This window comes from Lissotriton helveticus, chromosome 10 (assembly GCF_964261635.1).
Source record: "Lissotriton helveticus chromosome 10, aLisHel1.1, whole genome shotgun sequence".
In the NCBI taxonomy this organism is placed as follows: Eukaryota; Metazoa; Chordata; class Amphibia; order Caudata; family Salamandridae; genus Lissotriton; species Lissotriton helveticus.
The window spans coordinates 1,143,055,144-1,143,076,587 of NC_136071.1; positions in this window are offsets into that span (position 1 = coordinate 1,143,055,144).

Sequence of the window (21,444 nt, forward strand, 5' to 3'; positions counted from 1 at the left end):
TTCTTTGGATATCGTAACTACATAAAAAAAATCGCTTTGACAATGTGGTTTGTGTGTGTTTAAAATTTACGCTTTTGATGAATTGTGGGAGAGAACTGTGACAAACATTTTAGCCGCAGTAAACAATGCATCCTAATCATACATAATGCCAAGTGAGAGAACTGACTCTTCCTCTCAGATCATTTCACCACTCTTGGATGTCCTCCCGAAGCATCTGAATGCATGTATGTGGTATTTTTATAGTGCAAACCGTGACAAATGTCATTGGAGTGCTGTGCATGGCCCAAGTCCAGCCTAAAGGCAACAAGTGATAGGAAAGGTGGCTGGATTGTGGACTGTTAAAGCATTGTGATGTAATGTTCTTTAAAAAGGTGAGACTTCAACTCTCTTTGGACCAATTTTAGGGCGGGCCTGATGGATACAGGGATGTTGTTCCTGATCCTTGGTAAAAAGATGAAATAGGACATCTGCCTCTTTTGTTTTCTTTTTCACACTTATTAGTTTACCTTTTGATGGTGGTTTGGCTTATGGTTTGCCAAGAACTTCCAGAGATATTGAGCTTGTCTGCCAGATAAGTGGGGTTGTTGGTCATGATGGCTTTGAAAATGATGCAGCTAGTTTTGAAGATGGTTTGGGCCAGCAAAGGGAGCAAATAGAATTCCATCAGGATGGTACGGCAGACGACATTGACCTTATCCACAATCCTGGCCCACATTTCCCTACTCTGGCTCATGGTTGTTGTCTGCATCAGTGCTCCAAACAACTGGAGCCCAACACTAAACATTGAATCCATCTTCATAGTTAGCTCATTTTCTGAGAATCTGGGTTGTCGTTTACCAAACAGATTATAGGAAAGTTCCAAACTGGAGCTCAAACGCTGTTGCATGTTGTGAGTAGTAAATGGTTTGTGTGATGCAAGTACCCTTTTTTGTTGTGTGAGCTGTAGGTGATGTTAATGGGTTGATTTGACAAGGAATATGTTGGTGGATGTACTCATCAAAGTTTATGAATGGGCCTATCATTGTAGGCACCCTCTACCACTGATATCCTCTGAGTGAGGGTCCCTCCACCAAAATGTGATGGCAGACAGCTCTATATATGGCGACCCATCTGCCGAACTGTACATCACGCCTGATTCTTAACATTGTAAGGTGGAAGGTTTGAGAAAAACAGATGTTGATATATTTATCAATATTCATGCTTCAGGCCAACCTCTAAGAATTTTCCTACAAGTTTAAACATCACTGATCTTAAAAGGATTATGGACTGCTTTTCTTTTGTTCAGAAAGAGGTAAGTCACAGCAAAGAAGAATTATGCCTTTGCTGCATTGAAAATGAACCATTCAGCATCCAGTCTATATTGTGAGAGCACCTCAGCTACTTAATTGTGATCTTTAACAGGATTCTAATAGAAAAGAAACTGCTCTTGTGTTGCATATGGATAACTTTTAAATTCGACTCCAAGGTCAAGCAAGAGATGTTGGGATGGTTGGATGTATCAACTGAAAAATAAGGGCAAATAATGGGATGCTTGTGGCTCTACATATTCCATCAACAAAGGGCCTGCTACCTCCTGGGTGACCATCTTTCTTACTCTTTAATTATTGATAGGTAATTACAACGCTGCAATAAACAAAATATGTCTAATGTCTGATCTCTGTATGTATCCAAGATTAGCTAGGTCAGCAGAAGAAAGGAGGATTTGATCATAGACCGCTACATTTTAACATCACACAATAGAAGTATAGAGGAAGAACTGGGCTACTTTGGAAGAGGTCAAAGATTTCCCACTGGAGGCTGGAAGTGAGAAGGAGGGACTAAGTAAAACTTGAGTCAGAGGACCAATCAGGAATGCTCTCAATGCCAACAGAAAAGGGTGGGTACTTCTAGGTGACTTTAAGTAGTGGTAGCAGGAAACTGTCTGTGCCTCACAACCTGCTGTGTTCTCAAATTCCCTTCAGATCATCCACCTTAATGTTTCCCACAACATTGTTGTTTTCCCCGTACCCATTTGCGCTTTCTAGCTACCTGCAGTGCTTTGATTATTTACTGGAAATACTTGGCATTTCCACCTTGCTATACATGCTGCCGACTACTTTGCTCCTGAACTCTGTGAGGGTCTCCCAGAGGTGTCTGGGGTTTGTCAACGACCTGTTCTATCAGGCATTGGGTGTACACTGTGTTATCAATTATGAATTTCGTCTTTGATTATCATATATGTGGGTATTCTTTGTTTCCTCAAAAATTCCATCCTTTACTGACAGCTGTTACATAGATAATCCATTTCATACAGAACTCCATCCTAAATCCAGTAGACAAGGTGCAGCAGCTGTATTTTGTCTTGTCCCTCTCTAAAATTCCCAACACCATGTCCCCCCCTGACAATGTTATTGTGATTAACCTCTACATTAGAGTAAACAAACTTTTCTTTACAGAGAGGAGGCTGATGGAATATCTGCAAAACATGAATTAGGTTTTCCCCATTAGCTGAGTCCTTAGAAGATCAAGATATTGTTATCTAAGGTGTCAAACACCATCGAGTCTAACAACATTAGTAGGCTTTGATTACCCACGTTCATAATCTTAATTGTATTCTTTTTAATATCCACCAGCATCACCTCTGCACCCCTTTCATGGTGAAAACCTGATTGTCTACTGTCTGGGATATTGTTAGCCTCCACAAAGGTATTCAACTGTGTAGGGGTGACTTGCTACAGAACTTTCAAGAGCCAAGGAATGCTGGAAACCAATGATACCAGTTTTTAAAGACACTTCCAGGATGACACCAGTTTTGAAAGAGCTATCCATAATGTCTGTAATGCGTGCTAATATTTCACTTCCATCTCATTTATCCTAGCAAGGGAAGTCTCCCAGGGCAAAAATTGTGATTGACTGCTTTCAATAAATTTACAGTTTCTCCAACTAAAAGCCTTTGACTGGAAAAAGTTGGCATTAACCCTTTTCCATATCTTTTCAGACACATTAAGAATCTGATTGTGTCCCCACTCTTTAACCGATTTCAGTGTCAAATCGTTATATTTCAGAATTGCATTATTGACATTACATATATTATTTTTAAATACTCCAATGGTTGCATATTGTCAAATCCTAATATTTTAGATGTTAATTAAGACAAATAATCTGAACTGCAAAATACCAGGCAATAGATTTTACCAACTTGAAGGATGGAACATCCACTTATTGATCATGTAATAAAAGTAACAACACCATGAGAGGTACTGAAGGTGGTAATCCAAATAGTGGTGAAATAAACTACCCATAACCCTTTTGCAACTTGTGTCTCCACAAACATTGTCAACGTTAAGTGTCTTTGAGGTTTAACGTATGCAGGCCAAACAACTATCATAACACAAACTAAATGGACACAACATACAGTCATATGGGACAAATGTTTGGAAATCACATGTGGATAGATTCTTTAATGACAATGCCCAGACTACTTCTCAGGCTTGCCTTTAAATATTGAAAAGTGTGAAAATTCTGCCAAGTGGTGGTGACATTATTGATGGATTATTAATGCAAGTAGCTTGGTGGTTAGACAAATGCATAAAGTAATACCAAAATCTATTAATGAATTCATTTGAACTACTTCTGTTATTGAGCAAATTTACATTACATATACTTTTCATTACGCGTTCACTCAATATTCTAAAGGAAATCACCATCCATTTTTAAGATTGTGGGGTGCTATAGATCCTCAAGAAAAGTGAAGGGGAAATGGAAAATTGCATTGGGGATTCAGAGTGCTATTCTGTGTAAGTAAATCATTTCTGCGCCCTTCTTTATTGTAATCTTAAAGCTACATTAGTGCATATGTTGGGTTTCCTGTTGCCCCAGTGAAGCAACCCGAAAAACTATAGATTAATTAATCTACTGGACATCGGGGAGAAAATATTTGCAAAGATAGTGCTTGGCAAATTAAAGGACTGGGTGGAAGAGAAATTAATTATCCCAGTGGAACGGGGGGGCTTTAAAGAAGGGCACTCCACCGTGGATCACTGCTATGCCCTGTGGGCCCATGCCCGGAAGTCGATAGAACAAAAGGGGAACCTGTTTTGCTGTTTCGTCGACTTCCGGGCAGCCTTTGATTCAGTGGACAGGGTGAAATTATGGGAGTGCCTGATCAAATATGAAATCCCGGTGTGCTTACTAGAAATCTTGAAAGAATTACATAAAGGGAACTGGTCCCAAGTCATTAAAGACACACAAGGGGCGCTGACAAAGAAAATTGAAATAGTGAATGGGCTGAGACAGGGCTGCGTCCTAGCTCCGCTCCTTTTTTCAATATTTCTAGCGGATCTGCCAGCAACGCTAGTGGTGGTAAGAAGCGCAAGCCCGAGAATGAATAGTAGAAAGGTCTCATGCTTGCTGTACGCAGACGACCTTGTGATCACTGACCTGACAGAACTCGGGCTACAAAGAAAACTAAAGGCATTCCATGATTACTGTAAGGATAAATTGCTTACAGTGAACATGGAAAAAACAAAGATCATGTGCTTCGGCAAAGGGACCATGAACTTTAGCTGGTACCTAGATAGAATAAAACTAGAAACGGTAAAAGAATATAAATATCTAGGTCTTTGGTTTGAATCCTCTTTAAAATGGGATGTACATCTGGAATACCAAAACACAAAAGCATCTTCCTCCATCTGTGGCCTGAAAAAATTCAATAAAATCTATGGGGATATGTCACACAAACCGATATTAAAAGCATATGAGGCCATGATACCACCCCAAGTACTGTATGGTGCAGAAGTGCTCCTTCTAAGCGGAAAGGGAGGCTGGGATCGGGAGGAAGGTAAGGCCCTGAAAACATTACTGTCACTGCCAAAGTCATCAATTATACAGGCTATTAGACTGGAAACAGATATGATTGGATGGAATACTTTGGCCAAAATGGCGATGATAAGATTCTGGAAACGCCAATCACAGGGGGTAGGGGAAAAGGTCTCACACTGGTGTAGTGAGGAAATCCGCCACAGTAACCTAAGATGGGCATTAGACGCTAAAAGAAAAATAAAGGAAATAATTGGGAACCTAAAAGTGGGAGTAAACCAAAATTCTCTAGATGTGGAGTTCATGAAGAGTGCACTCAGAGCACAAGGAAGGGAGCACTCCAGAAGACAGGATATAGGATACCTAAGAAACAAAAAATCAGTGGTAAATATGATAGAATCATGGGGAAACGAGACGGGGTACCCATACTTAGAAACCTTGCCAAATTACGCCTTTAGGTGGGAGATACTGAAAATCCGAATTGGCACCATCCCTTGGCAAATGGAGGGGAGAGTTAAGGCAGAAATGTTATACCCAGATGGCATATGTAAATGTGGCCTGGGAGCCAAGTGTAAATTACACATACTTCTTGACTGCTTGACATGTGTAAAAGTGAGACAACGGTTCCTACGTCCTTTATTTATAAAACATGGCATAAGACAACGTGTACAAGCAACAAACTTAATAGGAATGGAAAATCTGGAAATAGCAATTGCTCTTGGTAACTACCTGAAAGAGGTGAATCGCTTAGCCCAGGAAGCAAAAGCTAAAGTACGAGGGATTGCAAGCCCATAAGATATCAGTTAGTACTGTAATGAGCAACATATCGAAATCACCTGTTTTAAATGTAATAACTTCCAATTTTATTATGTATAGCATGTGTTTTAAATTCTTTTTAACAATTTTATGATTTTTTTAAATTGTGTACGGTTTTGCTATTGATGTGATGCATTTCTATTTTCGATCTCATTGTTTAAAGACCACGGTCTAAATAAACAGAGTTTTTCTCTCTCTCTCAGTGAAGCACATATTTCCATGTCAGTTTCTATATAATTGCATGGCAAATTTACAGTGCACCAGTGAAGTACACATTTCCATGCAGGTGTCTACATTGTTTCCATATTGCCATTTCAGCTTCACATTACCATGCCAGTTTCACTCTTCCCCAACCAGGCACAGATTGCCATGTCAGTGTCGACTCTGCAGGAAGAAAATGACCAAGACGAGTCCATACCCTTCCAGTTAAGCATATATTGCCATATTGCCAAGTCAGTTCAAAGGTGTTTCTATATGTCTACATCAGGTTGACATTTGTTGAATGAGATTCACTTTGCCCAGCATGCACACCTTGCCACGCCAATTTCCCTTTTTGCTCAAGGAAATTACTGTGCTAGCTTTCACATTGCCATGACCAATTTGTATTACCATACCAGCTTCCACTTTGCATCTAGACAATTTCCATACCAGTTTTCACATTGTCCACCAAGTTTCCATTCCATAGCCATAACATTGTTGATATAACACACAGGAAAGCACCATGCCTCTTTAACAGTGCTGTGTGAGGTCTACATTGCTAGACCAATGCACTGGTCCATGTTGCAACGTCCTTTGTAAATAAAGCAAGGCTAGCCGACTGAGGCTAGAACAGACCGCACTACCCCTCACAAAATGCTATGTCCAATGAACACTTACTACTCTGTGTGCTAGCAAAGCAAGGGCCCTATTAACAAAGGTAAATTTAGAGGTGTAGATTTACTCATGTTGTGGGCCCAGTCACAAACTGCACTTAATAGTATGTTTGGTATACTACAACAGTACTACTCACATACTACAAATGATATTCTTTTACCAAAGTGTGGAGACCGCCATCGCTCCTATCTTTTCTATTCGGAGTTCTTCACCCAGCTGTGAAGATCTCTCCACACATGTTCGACTACTTGTTTGTACTGAACATGTAAGGGACAGGGGAGCCCTGGTAATGTGGTATGCATGGTAATGGGGAATAGTTACTAAAAATTGGGTAGGAGTTATGAAAGGAATAAGGAGGGAATTAATGAGAGACAAACATTCACCCACAAAAGAGTAAGCCCATTGCTGTTCACAAACTGCGCTTCTAATGTTGCTACAGCCAAAATGGCCCCAGAAAAGCCTTAAATTGTTCTTCAGCTCTGACTTGGAGTAAGCCTAGCACCTCTGATTTGGAGTAAGTCTAGCACTAAACATGGCCAACCACTTCAACTGGAGGCAACACTGCTTAATTCACCCCCCCCCCTGCACCCAGGGCAGGGATATCTGCATAAAAAAATGGGATCTGCTGAAGTGAAGGGCTCTGCATTTAGGTTTGTTAACAGAATTTTGGTGTACATCGGTAGTGCTGTTTTAGTACTACTAAACATACTACAAAGTGTAGTTTGTGTAGGCCCTTGGGGCCACATGTACGACCATTTTAGTGGTCGCAAATAGAGATTCAGCACATTCACGAGCGCTAAAATGGCTTTTGCCAGCCCTATTTTGAGAGCCAGTAAAATAGGTTTTGCAAGTCGCTATTAGGAAGGGACGTGCTAAAGGCGTCCGTTCCTAATAGCGAGTGTCAGGGGAATGTACATTTGCTTTGCGACCGGAATGCAGTGGCATAACAATTGCAATTTACTGCCTACTTCAAGTAGGTGGTAAGCCAGTCACTTATAGGAAGGGGTCCCTAGGGGACCCCTTCCCTTTTATTATTGTTAGCGAAAACGTTTTTGAAGAGCAGACAGTGGTCCCACAGACCACTGCCTACTCTTAAAAAATTAAAATAAAAGTTTTAATCTTTAAATGCATCCCATTTTCCTTTAAGGAAAACAGCTGCATTTAAAAGAAATTTGCTTTATTTAAAAAGCAGACATAGAGGTCTGCTGAACCCATCAGGCCACCATCCCTGTGAGTGCCAGCCATTCCCAATGGGTCGCAAATTGCGACCTGCCTCATGAATATTAATCAGCTCGGTGCCTTTTGACCCATTTGGGAATCGCAAACAGTATCTGAGATACTCTTGTACATCAGGTTTTTCGACTCACAAATTGTGAATTCGCTGAAATTTGTAATTTGCATGTTGCAAAACTTGACATGTGGCCCTAAATGTCAAATTGCCTTTATACATATATTGATATGACTAAATTCATCAATATTTTAATCCATACCATTCATAATAACCCAAAGAAACGTGCAGAAATTAGCATCACATTTCCCTATGTTAGAGCTGAGCACAGTCTTTTAATTAATTCCATATAATTCATGACATTTCTCATCTGTAAATTGCACACAAACGTGTGTCATTTTTGTTCAGCTGACGTGTTTCATTCTCTGAAGTAAAATAGTAAATAAACAAAATGGTTTTTGTTCTAAATCATTGTAATTTAACGTTCATGTTTTGAATCATTGATGTTCTACGTTCTTAACTATAAACCTTATGACTTTAAAATAATTACAGGCAGGTGCATCACACAATAACCCAATAAGCCTGTGCCTGCATCTACCTTATGACTCAGAGTCTTGTTCACCCTCTGACTCATAACTTAGATTTAAAAGGATAATTACAGTGGCCAGTCTTGAACGATTTCCTACAAGTATCTGCTCTTTACTTCATCCAAAGGTTTGACTTGGACTGCCAATTGTGTACCTACAATACCTATATTTATGTTTGTGTGTTTCCTTCCGCAAACTGGTTGTCTAATCCGTTGAGTCTCTCGGTGCAGGCCCTACATCCCTTGTCAACGGCAACCTTGATGACGGACTCCGCATTGCAGCCTCGTAGCTCCTCAAAACCGACACATTGTCCTGACTGCGCACCTCATCCTCAATGCCGGACTTTGCAATGCAAGTCCTGTTGATGGGATCCTTAATGACGATGCAGGCCCTCACATCGCAGCCTTGTTGCATCTCAGAACTGATGCATTGCTTCAGGTGTGCAACGCATCTTCAATGCGAATCCTGCACACCCAGATTTACTGTACTCTGTTCAGCGGGTCGAACTGGGTCCCTGTAGCCGGCCCATGCTCCATGGCAGTCAGGATGAACTTGTGACTTTGTCCCTTTCCAGCACGACCAGATACACACAGTTGGCACTTTGTGTTTTTTGGTATTCATTTAACCAAAACCTTGCATATCTCCAGTTCTACTAATTGTTTTTGTTGTTCTTTTTGTCTTGTTTCATTTATTAAAAGAAAGTTCTATTCTTCTAACTTAGTGTGGGGTCCTTTTTGTTGTGTGCTGTTTTCACTTTATTACTGTTTGAAGAATTGCAGTAATACTTTTTTTTTATTTTATTCTTTATTTCGGCCAATTTGGCCATCAAAGATAGGCAAAAAACACGTTTAGAACAATATAAAAACATCGAAAATATACAGCAACACATGTTATACAGTGTAAAATCATTCCACCCTAAGAAATAGATACTACTAGAGTGAAAACTGATAAAAGACCATACGTTTAAAATTCTTAATCTCATAATTAGGTGGACAACTGCGACTTCAAAATACGGGTGCGAGTATGCCAAACATTTGTTAGGAATTTAGCTAGTGCAAACACCGTTGGTCCCGAGACATCAGTTTTTAAAATTCTGTACATCGGGAGGTACTCCCTACAACCAAAGTTTCTGATGAGTGGTAAGAGCCAGTATTTCCTTGCGGCTTTGTAAGTAGGGCAAAACAAGACCACATGAAGGTCGCTTTCCTCAGCACAGATGCATGCCGGGCATTGCTTGGTAGAGGGCGGTGTTGACCAGGAGCTAGTGAAGGACCGCAGAGGCAGTGTGCCATATCTCCATTGGAGGAATAGCTTCCTGGCCAGCACGGGCGTCATACCATCCAAAACCCTCTCCAGCCTGTATAAATCCTTACTTTGCATAAATGCAGATGTTAATGACCCCTCAACCTGGCATTCTACAACCCTAGCTAGTTTCTGCTCATGGTAAGCATTGGCCAGAACTCTTCGTGGGATCCCTAGTGAAGCATTAGCTGGATCGGACCATAGGTCGGGAGCCCTAATCTCACACAGGACTTTTTTATATATTTTATCCAGGGGATCTGTAGAGCTTTGGGGTGGGTTAGAAACTCCCTCAGTTCCGCCCTGTAAATAGGAAGTTCTTCACTACTCCATAGCCTTCGCCAGAAGGCTATGGGCCTGAGACCCAGTTCATCTGCTATTGGTCTCAGTCCCAGGTCCATCCTCAAGGGGACGATCGGTGTACTAGACGGGAGTGCAACTATCTGTCTAATAAAATTGTTCTCAGTTATAGACAAACTGTGGGAAGGTGTGTGGCCCCACAATTCCGCCCCATACATGATAGCACCCCTGGCCTGTGCCTTATAGATCTGGATGACCGGCCCCAGTGGACGATATGTGGAATTTTTCATCATCCGTGCGATGCCACCTGTGGTCTGCACTAGTTTAAGGTTAGCCCTAGTCTGGTGTGTTCCCCAGGACATGGTTTCATTCAATGTTACACCCAGGTATTCAAAGGTGGAGACTCTCTCTAAACATGATGATCCCAGTATGGGGTTCAGGCGTGATCTTTTGGTTGGGTTCAGGACCATGAACTTAGTTTTTGTAGCATTGATCTCTAGCCCCCTATCCGTGCAGAAGGCCACAAAAGAATCAAGGATCCTCTGCATCCCCATGGGGGTTTTGGACAGCAGCAGGGTATCATCTGCAAACATGATTGCAGGCACCCTGCTGCCGTTCAACTTTGGAGCATCAGTGTATTCAATGCCATTGAGGTGGGCGATTACCCCATTGACAAAGAGGCAGAACAGGGTCAGTGCCAATACACAACCCTGCCTAACCCCCCTGTCAACGGGGAATCTGTCCGTTAATTCCCCAAGCTTCCCGCATCTGACCCGGGCGTAGTTGTTATGATGCAGTCTCTGTAAAATTATCAGAATATCCGGGGGGACCCCCATCTCGGCCAGAACACTCCAAAGTTTCCCTCTGGGCACCAGGTCGAAGGCGGCCCTCAGGTCCACAAATATTGTGTACAGGCTGCCACCTTCGAATATCGCTGTCCTCCAATAGATAATGTTCAAACGGAAGACCTGGTCCACTGTAGAGACTCCCTTCCTAAAGCCCGCCTGGTATGGACTGAGGGCGCCCGTCTCCTCCACCCAGTCCTGAAGGCGATTCAACAGTATCCTACCAAACAGCTTCTGGGGCACGTCAATTAAGCTGATTGGTCTGTAATTGGCTGGGAGCAGGGGGGAGCCCTTCTTGAATATAGGAACCACCTCTGCCCCCAGCCAAGTGCTCGGGATTTCCATTCCATGCAGGACTGCATTGAACACAGTGACAAGGTATGGGGCCCAAACATCGGGCTCCTGCTTGAACAGGTCCCCCGGGAGACCGTCCAATCCTGGCGCCTTTCCAGATGCCAGTCCTGCGATTGCTGCCTTAACCTCCCCCACTGTTATCAAGTCCCCGTCATACTCAGCCAATCCATTACCGATGTCAATTATAGTTTCTCCCAGCTCAGAACTATAAAGAGACTGGAAGTGTGCCTGCCACACCTCTGCTGCAATATTTGGCTCTATTGCCGAAAGGAGACTCCCTGATCCCCCATTTACCACTCGCCAAAACATTCGGTAGTCTCTTGTTACGAGGGAGCTAGAGAGCTCCTCCCATTGGTTCTCCTCCCATTCAATTTTAGCGTGGGCAACTAATTTTTTATATGCCCGTCTACATTCTCGTAGCTTCTCTCCGCCTATTCCCTCCTTGATGCTTCTGAGGAGTTCTCCCTTTGCCTTCCTGCAGGCTGCATTAAACCATGAGGATTTATGGTGCTGCCCCCTCCTGGGATTCTGTACCTTACAAAAGAGTTCAGAAGCTGCTCCCTTAATAAGGTCCTCATGTGCCTGGTATAATTTATTATGGGAATCTTTATTGCCCACATCTTTAGCTAGATCTCCCACTTTTTCCAAAATTGGGATTAGTCCTGCGTAGAGCCTCGGGAGTTTAGCTTGGCTCATCACTAATTTTTCCCACCTGATTCTTCTCCTGTTGTTACCCAGTAGAAGTTCAGGTTTGTTCTCCTCCTTAGTTGATCTGGAGGCTTCTAGGCTGGGGTGGATGAGATCTAGTTCTAGGGCAATATGGTCACTATCCAGTCTTTCAGTAACCCTGAAGTCCAAGATAGATGACCAGTTCACTATCTGTACAAGGGCGTAGTCCAAGCGGGACTCTCTTCCCACTCTATTATACGTGGGTTTGCTTGGTGTGTCAGATTTAGTACGCCCATTGCAAGCTCTGATTCCATGTTTTAAAGTTAGGGCTGTAATCTGTAGTGCTACAGGTGTCCATGCCTTCGGGGGGGTGCTACTGCAGAAGGTACTAACCACCTAGACTCTTCTTCCATGGGAAGACCCTCTAGAAGGCCGGCCAGCGGCTCGAAATGAGAGTTTAGGTCCCCTCCCACTACATAGGGTGTGTCCCTTGGGATTTCACATAAATAATCTGAGAGCTCATCTATGGTGGAAGATTCTCGCGAAACTCCCACTGGCCTTGAGTAGATATTTATCAAGGCAAGTTTCGCTGAGTTCGGCCAGACCAGTAGAACCACTAGAATGTCATCCGATGGCACCGGTAAGCGTGAAGCCTGACATCCTAGGTGGGATGCCACCCAAGTTGTGAGTCCACCTGAAGGGCGGCCCTTTCCCTCCCACCTAGCCGGGATGGAAAATGACAGGTAGCCCTGGTGCCTATATTCTTCCCTTGCCCAAGTCTCCTGGAACATACAAACATCCCCAGACTCGATATAAGTTACCCAATCTTGTGAGTCCAGCTTATTAGCTAGACCGGCCACATTCCACCAGATTAGTCTCAAATGCGCCGGAGCAACAACGGGGGGGATTACAAAAGTAGAAATAAGAGGGGAACCAATGCCAGATGCTACACCAGTTGTTACATCAGGACCATTGTCAGAAGTGGGTCTATTTGGATCAGATGGTTCACTAAAACCGATATCAGAAGTCACAGGATTTAAGTTAGGGTTTGAGGATAGTCAATCAACCCCATCCAGTCCATTCAGACAGTTAAATCGGTTGTAGTCGAAAAAGGGTGTCTCCGGAGGTTGATAGACAGGTCGTGCGGCATACCCCCTGTATCTAGAACTCCGTTCAACACTTGTCCAATTACCTTGTGACAGATCATGGTGCATACGGGTAGGGGGAAAGAAAAAAGACACTGGTAGGGTCTGTATGGTGGAATCGAATGATCTGTTTGACCCAGCACATATGTGCAATACTGTCCTAGGGTCTCGGAAAGTCACCATAATGCAATCCCCTATTATTGATTTTCTTGTTTTCCCCAACCAAGGTACCTCTTCGGTGTCCGGGGGATGGTGATTCCCCTCCTGAGTGTGTGTGTGGTGAGAGAGACCTGCCTCCCATAGGAATGCATGGGGGGATGTATGTGGCTCTGGTAGCTCCTGATGCGTGGGGCGTGCCGGGCCATGTTTGGTATGTGTGCGCTCGTGAGGTTGAATGCTACAAGATGATGTATGCGGCATGCGTGTGGCTAGAAGGGAAGGGCCCCTTCTAGACCTTGGTGTGTGTGTGCAGTAGGTGTGCTGGCGTCTGATTGGCTGAAGCCGGCTGGGCCTTCCCCCACCAGGCTGGCCCCACCCCCGGGGGTGCGTCCAGTGTCCCTGGACTGGCCAGCACCAAGAAATTCCTTATAACCAGTTCCAGCTGGTTCTCTCCCTGCCTGCCCCTTTTGGAGACAAAGGGGGCTCCTGTATAAAAGGAGGGTGGGCCCTTTTCTCTCTCTCTTCTTCTTCCTGCCTGGGACCCTGCCAGGGTTGTGCTGCTGCTTGGGCTCAGGGAAGGGCGTGCCTCCCTGGGCCCTGCCCTTGAGCTACTGGGGTCCCGGTTTCCCTTCTGAGAGCTGATGTGCTCCCCCTGAACCACTGCTGTCCTGGACCCTACCAAGACTCTGCTGATTTCTGCTGCCCTAGCGCCGGGAGGCGCCTTGTTCCCCGTCTCTGGCCGTCCTAGCGCCGCGGGGTGTTTCACTCAGGCTTCCCGCGCTGGGGAGCGCTTCCTTGCTGCCCTAGCGCCTTGAGGCGCTGCCCCTATGCTCCTCGCGCTGGGAGCGTTCAATCTTTCCAGCCGGTGCCACCCGGCATTTGCCCGCTCGTGGGAGGGGGGCCCGAGCCCCCCCCGCGAGTGCCTACCTCGCGTGCCCCTTCATTGAGGCATGATCGAGGGAGCCTGAACCCTCGTCAATTTCCCCGAGCTCACCGCCGCCGCCCGGGACCCTCGTGACGTCATCCCCGGGCCGCGCTGGTATTGGGCGCCGGCCCGGGATTCCCCCGTCACGTGGTCCCCCAGGCCGCGCCGTGATTGGCTGCCGGCCCGAGGGAAGGAAGGAGGCCGGTCGATGGAGGGCTTCGAGGCAGGAGCCGCGGGAGCCTAATCCGCGCTCCTGCCCTGCCCCGAGGAGCTGCTGACACCCCCCCCCCGGGCTCCCGAGAGTGAGGGAGGGCCCGGGGAGCAACGAGAAGCCTGCGCAGCTGCGGAGACCGGCGGCCCCAGACCGGTGAGTGCTGCGAAGGGGAGGGGCCGTCGGGGCACATTGCCGGTGCCCGGCCCTCCCCTCCAATGATCCTTCGCCCGAGCCCCGAGAGGCTCCCTCATGGCCCGTGGGGCCGCCATTGATGCCGGGTCCCCCGAGGGGGGCCCCGCCTGCCCCCAACGACGACCCTGAGCCCCGAGAGGCTCCCTCATGGCCCGTGGGGCCGCCATTGATGCCGGGTCCCCCGAGGGGGGCCCCGCCTGCCCCCAATTGTCCCTCTGAGCCCCGAGAGGCTCCCCCACGTGCCCCCTGTTCTCATGAGCCCGCGGGAGGCTCCACCATCGCCCTCCTGTCCCCCCGAGCCTGCAAGGCTACACCCAAGTCCCTCAGCGGCCCAGCACTTCGTGGGCCGCTGCCACGTTTAGGTCTGCCCGGGCCCTTTCGGGCCACTTTGGACACCGAGACTCTAAGGCGCCCCTTCCCCCGGACGGTCATCTGGCCTATGGGGTGCTACTGCCTAATATCAATGTGATGCTGATAATTACTATGTGTTGCCCTGCTGAGTTACTATGTGTTGCCCTGCTGATGGGGGCCCCTGTTGTGTTATGTACCTTGTCCCTTCCCGCCTGAGTACCCGATGTCTCATGTATGTGATCCCTGGTCCGAGTGAGTTCTACTGCTAGTTCTAGGAAGCTCCCAGGAGATATGTGTTCTAATGCCAGTTCCATCAGATGCATACCACTGGCAGTGGTCCCTTGGCCCTGCCCTGTACCTTTTCCCTGGTAACCCCTGCCGTGCCTTGAGCCCCTTGTAAAGTGTATGTTCCTATGTGTCCTGTCTAATACAAAGACTATTTTCATATATACTTCGTGTGGAGTTCCTTTTGTGGGAGGCCTGGGATGTTGCTGTTGGCGGGTGCGTGCGCAAATGCTTCACACATGTCCTCCGAGATAGGCCTGACTGCCCGCGCCGCGTTACCTAGAGGGCGAGCAGGGGTCGACTTTATATAGGAGTGGCGGTCTCTGACTGGCTGTGGCGCAAGCCCTGGCCGGCCGGGGGTCCCATTTCCTACACTGGTGGCTAGCGGTGGGATCCGGACTTGTGTTTGCGCAGTACGATAACTGGCCTCCCTACAAAAACTCTGTATTGTAACTGGTCGCAAAGAAAGGAGATTATTGTTTTTAGGAGGTTACTTAAATGTCCGTTCTGTGAAAAATGTGTTCTGGTTAGGTGACCCTAGCCCGGGAGGGTAGATCAACCCCCTAGTGCAATGTGTTTTCTGGATTCACCAGAAGGGTGGGATCCAGTGGTGGCAGCGTAATGGTGTTCAATGTGTATGGTCCTTGTCCCTTCCCTGGAAGTAATGATACCTGCACCACATGGGGTCGGGTCAGGTTGCTAAAAATGTCTGTTCTGTGGAAATGTCTAATGATCAACAGAAATACCTGTTCTGTGGAAAGTTTTAAAGGTTACCTAAATGTCTGTTCTGTGGAAAAAGTGTGTGTGTACACTGTTAGTTAGTTGCCCTAGCTTGGGAGGGTAAATCATCTCCCTAGTACAATATGGGTTTCTGGATTCACCAGAAGGGTGGGATCTAGTGGTGTCTGCGCAGTTGTGTTCAAATGTGTATGGTCCTTGTCCCTCCCCTAGAGTAATGGTACCTGTGCCACAAGGGTCAGGTTGAGGAATCTGGGCGGTAGAAAACTGTCTTACCAGTCTAGGGGACGATGTGTGGATGAATGTTGAGGTGTGCTGAGTAATGGGGTGTAAGTTCTCTGGGATGGGGAGCTTGCTGAATCAACGATAATCCTGTCCTTCCGTACCCCGCTGAATGTGTTGGATGCATCAGGTTCCCTTACCCCGCTGGTTGTGTTCTAGGTGTCAGGTGTCGCCCTGGCTGAATTTATGTTGCGTTACGGCTCATCTTGTTGTGTTCTAGGTGTCAGGTGTCGCCCTGGCTGAATTTATGTTGCGTTGTACTGAGACCTGCTGGCGCTGCCGCGGCTCATCTTGTGGTGTTTTAGGTGTCAGGTGTTGCCCTGGCTGAATTTATGTTGCGTTGTACTGAGACCTGCTGGCGCTGCCGCGGCTCATCTTGTGGTGTTTAGGTGTCAGGTGTCGCCCTGGCTGAATTTATGTTGAGTTGTACTGAGACCTGCTGGCGCTGCCGCGGCTCATCTTGTTGTGTTCTAGGTGTCAGGTGTCGCCCTGGCTGAATTTATGTTGCGTTGTACTGAGACCTGCTGGCGCTGCCGCGGCTCATCTTGTGGTGTTTTAGGTGTCAGGTGTCGCCCTGGCTGAATTTATGTTGCGTTGTACTGAGACCTGCTGGCGCTGCCGCGGCTCATCTTGTGGTGCTTTAGGTGTCAGGTGTCGCCCTGGCTGAATTTATGGTGCGTTGTACTGAGACCTGCTGGCGCTGCCGCGGCTCATCTTGTGGTGTTTAGGTGTCAGGTGTCGCCCTGGCTGAATTCATGTTGAGTTGTACTGAGACCTGCTGGCGCTGCCGCGGCTCATCTTGTTGTGTTCTAGGTGTCAGGTGTCGCCCTGGCTGAATTTATGTTGCATTGTACTGAGACCTGCTGGCGCTGCCGCGGCTCATCTTGTGGTGTTTTAGGTGTCAGGTGTCGCCCTGGCTGAATTTATGTTGCGTTGTACTGAGACCTGCTGGCGCTGCCGCGGCTCATCTTGTGGTGCTTTAGGTGTCAGGTGTCGCCCTGGCTGAATTTATGGTGCGTTGTACTGAGACCTGCTGGCGCTGCCGCGGCTCATCTTGTGGTGTTTTGGGTGTCAGGTGTCGCCCTAGCTGAATTTATGTTGAGTTGTATCCCGGACAAGGAAGACCGGCTGGCGCTGCCGCGGCTTGCCTTGGGGAGAGCTGAACACTGAGACCTGCTGGCGCTGCCGCGGCTCATCCTAGTACAAGAGGAAACTCCTGCCTGCGGAGGGAGGAGAGGAAGTGTTAGATTCCATTTTTTTTTTCTTGTAAAAAGTCCTGGTGCGCCAGGCATCTGGCCGGTAGGGTACTGCCCGCGGTTGGGGAGCCAGTAGTCGGTGTTTCCGGATCTGGACGTCGGGGCGACTGTAGCCAGTGTCCTGGCCGGTTTTGTCTTCACGATGATCCGGTGAAGTTAGTTCCCAGGTGGAAGACCAGTGGAGGGAGGAAGTCCCAAGACTGGTAGGAAGGTGTGTTCTGAGGGTGTTTCTCCTGGGAGAACGCGGAACCTCAGAAGTAGAGGTAGGGTGGGGCATTCTTACCCGTGACCTCTGGCCAGCCTGAGGGTGCGGACCCTAGGCGGAAGGAACAGTGGTAGTCGAGACTACACTGAGAAAGGGAGTGGAGAATGGCTATTGTGGGCCAGGGGTACCGCCCCCCACTTCGGATTAGCAGGGACCAGTAGTATCTGGAGGGCTTAGGGCCTGGTCCTAGTCATGGACAACTAAGGAGTACCAGGTGGGTAGCCTGGTTGGGCCTATGTCTTCATTTTTTTATATTTAAACTGGGTATGTCTATTGGTCCGGCAGTGCGGGCCGCGTCCACTTCCTATCGCCCTACCGCAGGGAAGTCCATCACGGTAGTGATTGGTCTGCCCTGCGCTTGGGCTGGGAGGGGCATGTGTTGGACTTGGCCCGTCTGGCAGGTCCACCCCTGAAGTTTTGTGCTTATTATAGGTGTCCGGGGGATGGTGATTCCCCTCCTGAGTGTGTGTGTGGTGAGAGAGACCTGCCTCCCATAGGAATGCATGGGGGGATGTATGTGGCTCTGGTAGCTCCTGATGCGTGGGGCGTGCCGGGCCATGTTTGGTATGTGTGCGCTCGTGAGGTTGAATGCTACAAGATGATGTATGCGGCATGCGTGTGGCTAGAAGGGAAGGGCCCCTTCTAGACCTTGGTGTGTGTGTGCAGTAGGTGTGCTGGCGTCTGATTGGCTGAAGCCGGCTGGGCCTTCCCCCACCAGGCTGGCCCCACCCCCGGGGGTGCGTCCAGTGTCCCTGGCCTGGCCAGCACCAAGAAATTCCTTATAACCAGTTCCAGCTGGTTCTCTCCCTGCCTGCCCCTTTTGGAGACAAAGGGGGCTCCTGTATAAAAGGAGGGTGGGCCCTTTTCTCTCTCTCTTCTTCTTCCTGCCTGGGACCCTGCCAGGGTTGTGCTGCTGCTTGGGCTCAGGGAAGGGCGTGCCTCCCTGGGCCCTGCCCTTGAGCTACTGGGGTCCCGGTTTCCCTTCTGAGAGCTGATGTGCTCCCCCTGAACCACTGCTGTCCTGGACCCTACCAAGACTCTGCTGATTTCTGCTGCCCTAGCGCCGGGAGGCGCCTTGTTCCCCGTCTCTGGCCGTCCTAGCGCCGCGGGGTGTTTCACTCAGGCTTCCCGCGCTGGGGAGCGCTTCCTTGCTGCCCTAGCGCCTTGAGGCGCTGCCCCTATGCTCCTCGCGCTGGGAGCGTTCAATCTTTCCAGCCGGTGCCACCCGGCATTTGCCCGCTCGTGGGAGGGGGGCCCGAGCCCCCCCCGCGAGTGCCTACCTCGCGTGCCCCTTCATTGAGGCATGATCGAGGGAGCCTGAACCCTCGTCAATTTCCCCGAGCTCACCGCCGCCGCCCGGGACCCTCGTGACGTCATCCCCGGGCCGCGCTGGTATTGGGCGCCGGCCCGGGATTCCCCCGTCACGTGGTCCCCCAGGCCGCGCCGTGATTGGCTGCCGGCCCGAGGGAAGGAAGGAGGCCGGTCGATGGAGGGCTTCGAGGCAGGAGCCGCGGGAGCCTAATCCGCGCTCCTGCCCTGCCCCGAGGAGCTGCTGACACCCCCCCCCCGGGCTCCCGAGAGTGAGGGAGGGCCCGGGGAGCAACGAGAAGCCTGCGCAGCTGCGGAGACCGGCGGCCCCAGACCGGTGAGTGCTGCGAAGGGGAGGGGCCGTCGGGGCACATTGCCGGTGCCCGGCCCTCCCCTCCAATGATCCTTCGCCCGAGCCCCGAGAGGCTCCCTCATGGCCCGTGGGGCCGCCATTGATGCCGGGTCCCCCGAGGGGGGCCCCGCCTGCCCCCAACGACGATCCTGAGCCCCGAGAGGCTCCCTCATGGCCCGTGGGGCCGCCATTGATGCCGGGTCCCCCGAGGGGGGCCCCGCCTGCCCCCAATTGTCCCTCTGAGCCCCGAGAGGCTCCCCCACGTGCCCCCTGTTCTCATGAGCCCGCGGGAGGCTCCACCATCGCCCTCCTGTCCCCCCGAGCCTGCAAGGCTACACCCAAGTCCCTCAGCGGCCCAGCACTTCGTGGGCCGCTGCCACGTTTAGGTCTGCCCGGGCCCTTTCGGGCCACTTTGGACACCGAGACTCTAAGGCGCCCCTTCCCCCGGACGGTCATCTGGCCTATGGGGTGCTACTGCCTAATATCAATGTGATGCTGATAATTACTATGTGTTGCCCTGCTGAGTTACTATGTGTTGCCCTGCTGATGGGGGCCCCTGTTGTGTTATGTACCTTGTCCCTTCCCGCCTGAGTACCCGATGTCTCATGTATGTGATCCCTGGTCCGAGTGAGTTCTACTGCTAGTTCTAGGAAGCTCCCAGGAGATATGTGTTCTAATGCCAGTTCCATCAGATGCATACCACTGGCAGTGGTCCCTTGGCCCTGCCCTGTACCTTTTCCCTGGTAACCCCTGCCGTGCCTTGAGCCCCTTGTAAAGTGTATGTTCCTATGTGTCCTGTCTAATACAAAGACTATTTTCATATATACTTCGTGTGGAGTTCCTTTTGTGGGAGGCCTGGGATGTTGCTGTTGGCGGGTGCGTGCGCAAATGCTTCACACATGTCCTCCGAGATAGGCCTGACTGCCCGCGCCGCGTTACCTAGAGGGCGAGCAGGGGTCGACTTTATATAGGAGTGGCGGTCTCTGACTGGCTGTGGCGCAAGCCCTGGCCGGCCGGGGGTCCCATTTCCTACACTGGTGGCTAGCGGTGGGATCCGGACTTGTGTTTGCGCAGTACGATAACTGGCCTCCCTACAAAAACTCTGTATTGTAACTGGTCGCAAAGAAAGGAGATTATTGTTTTTAGGAGGTTACTTAAATGTCCGTTCTGTGAAAAATGTGTTCTGGCATATTGCCCTTGGGTGCAACAGCATCACCTATGAGACTCTCCCACATTGACTTGCTGGTCACAGTGTGCCCAATGATGCCAAGCACTGTGGCCTGGACTCTGTTGACTCAAACTGTAAGGCATCTCATCTCCAGCAGTGAACTTTGGATTCCACCCCTTTCTGTACAGCACCTATTCACGTTTCCTGCACAAGATCACCCAATAAATATTCTAAACATCATACGCATTTGGTGAGTTATCTTGTACCCACAGTATAAAATGATATGTGTGTGCAAATGTATGAAATGCAAGGGTATTCAACAAACTGCAGCCATCCACACACTTGGATCTTATTCCGGGTGAGGACACACATCGTTCACAAATTCCGAAAAACTAGATACATGGATGGAAAGACACACCTGTGTGGGATAGTAAATGCTGGAGGGGGGTTTGGATCACAAAACTGCAATAACAGCCAGGCCCAGGAGAGTCACTTTGAGGTGTACAGATCAGTGTGACAAAACTAGTTGTCCACGTAGGGAGTACCTACATCTGTGTCCTCAGGTATGTGAACTATCATCAGCATGATGCTGTACTGTGGATGTGATGAATGGCACACAGGACAAGGGTGGCAGGACAGACTGTGGGCAATGGGCTGTAGCACTCTACCCAAGCACACCTGATTAGGTGACCTCCCCCTATGGAGCTACAAGTACTATACTCCTGTGATGGGTGCTACGCATCCAGAACAACTACCCACGTCTGACAATTATCTACACCAGAATGGGCAAATCACCCACACCCAAGAGACGTGGTCATGGTGTGTGTCCCCTGTGGCTACTTGACTGACTGTGACGGCTATGTTGAAGTGGTGTGACCAGGTCGTGTACTGCCACGTGACTGTAAGGAAGCCGATTTTTGCTGCTGTGGTGTTGACAAGGTAACACTGTACAATATTGTGCCTATGGAAGGTGTGTGTGTGCTGTACAAAGCACATGACCTGGTGGTACGTAGACACAATGTCATGTGGCTCAGCA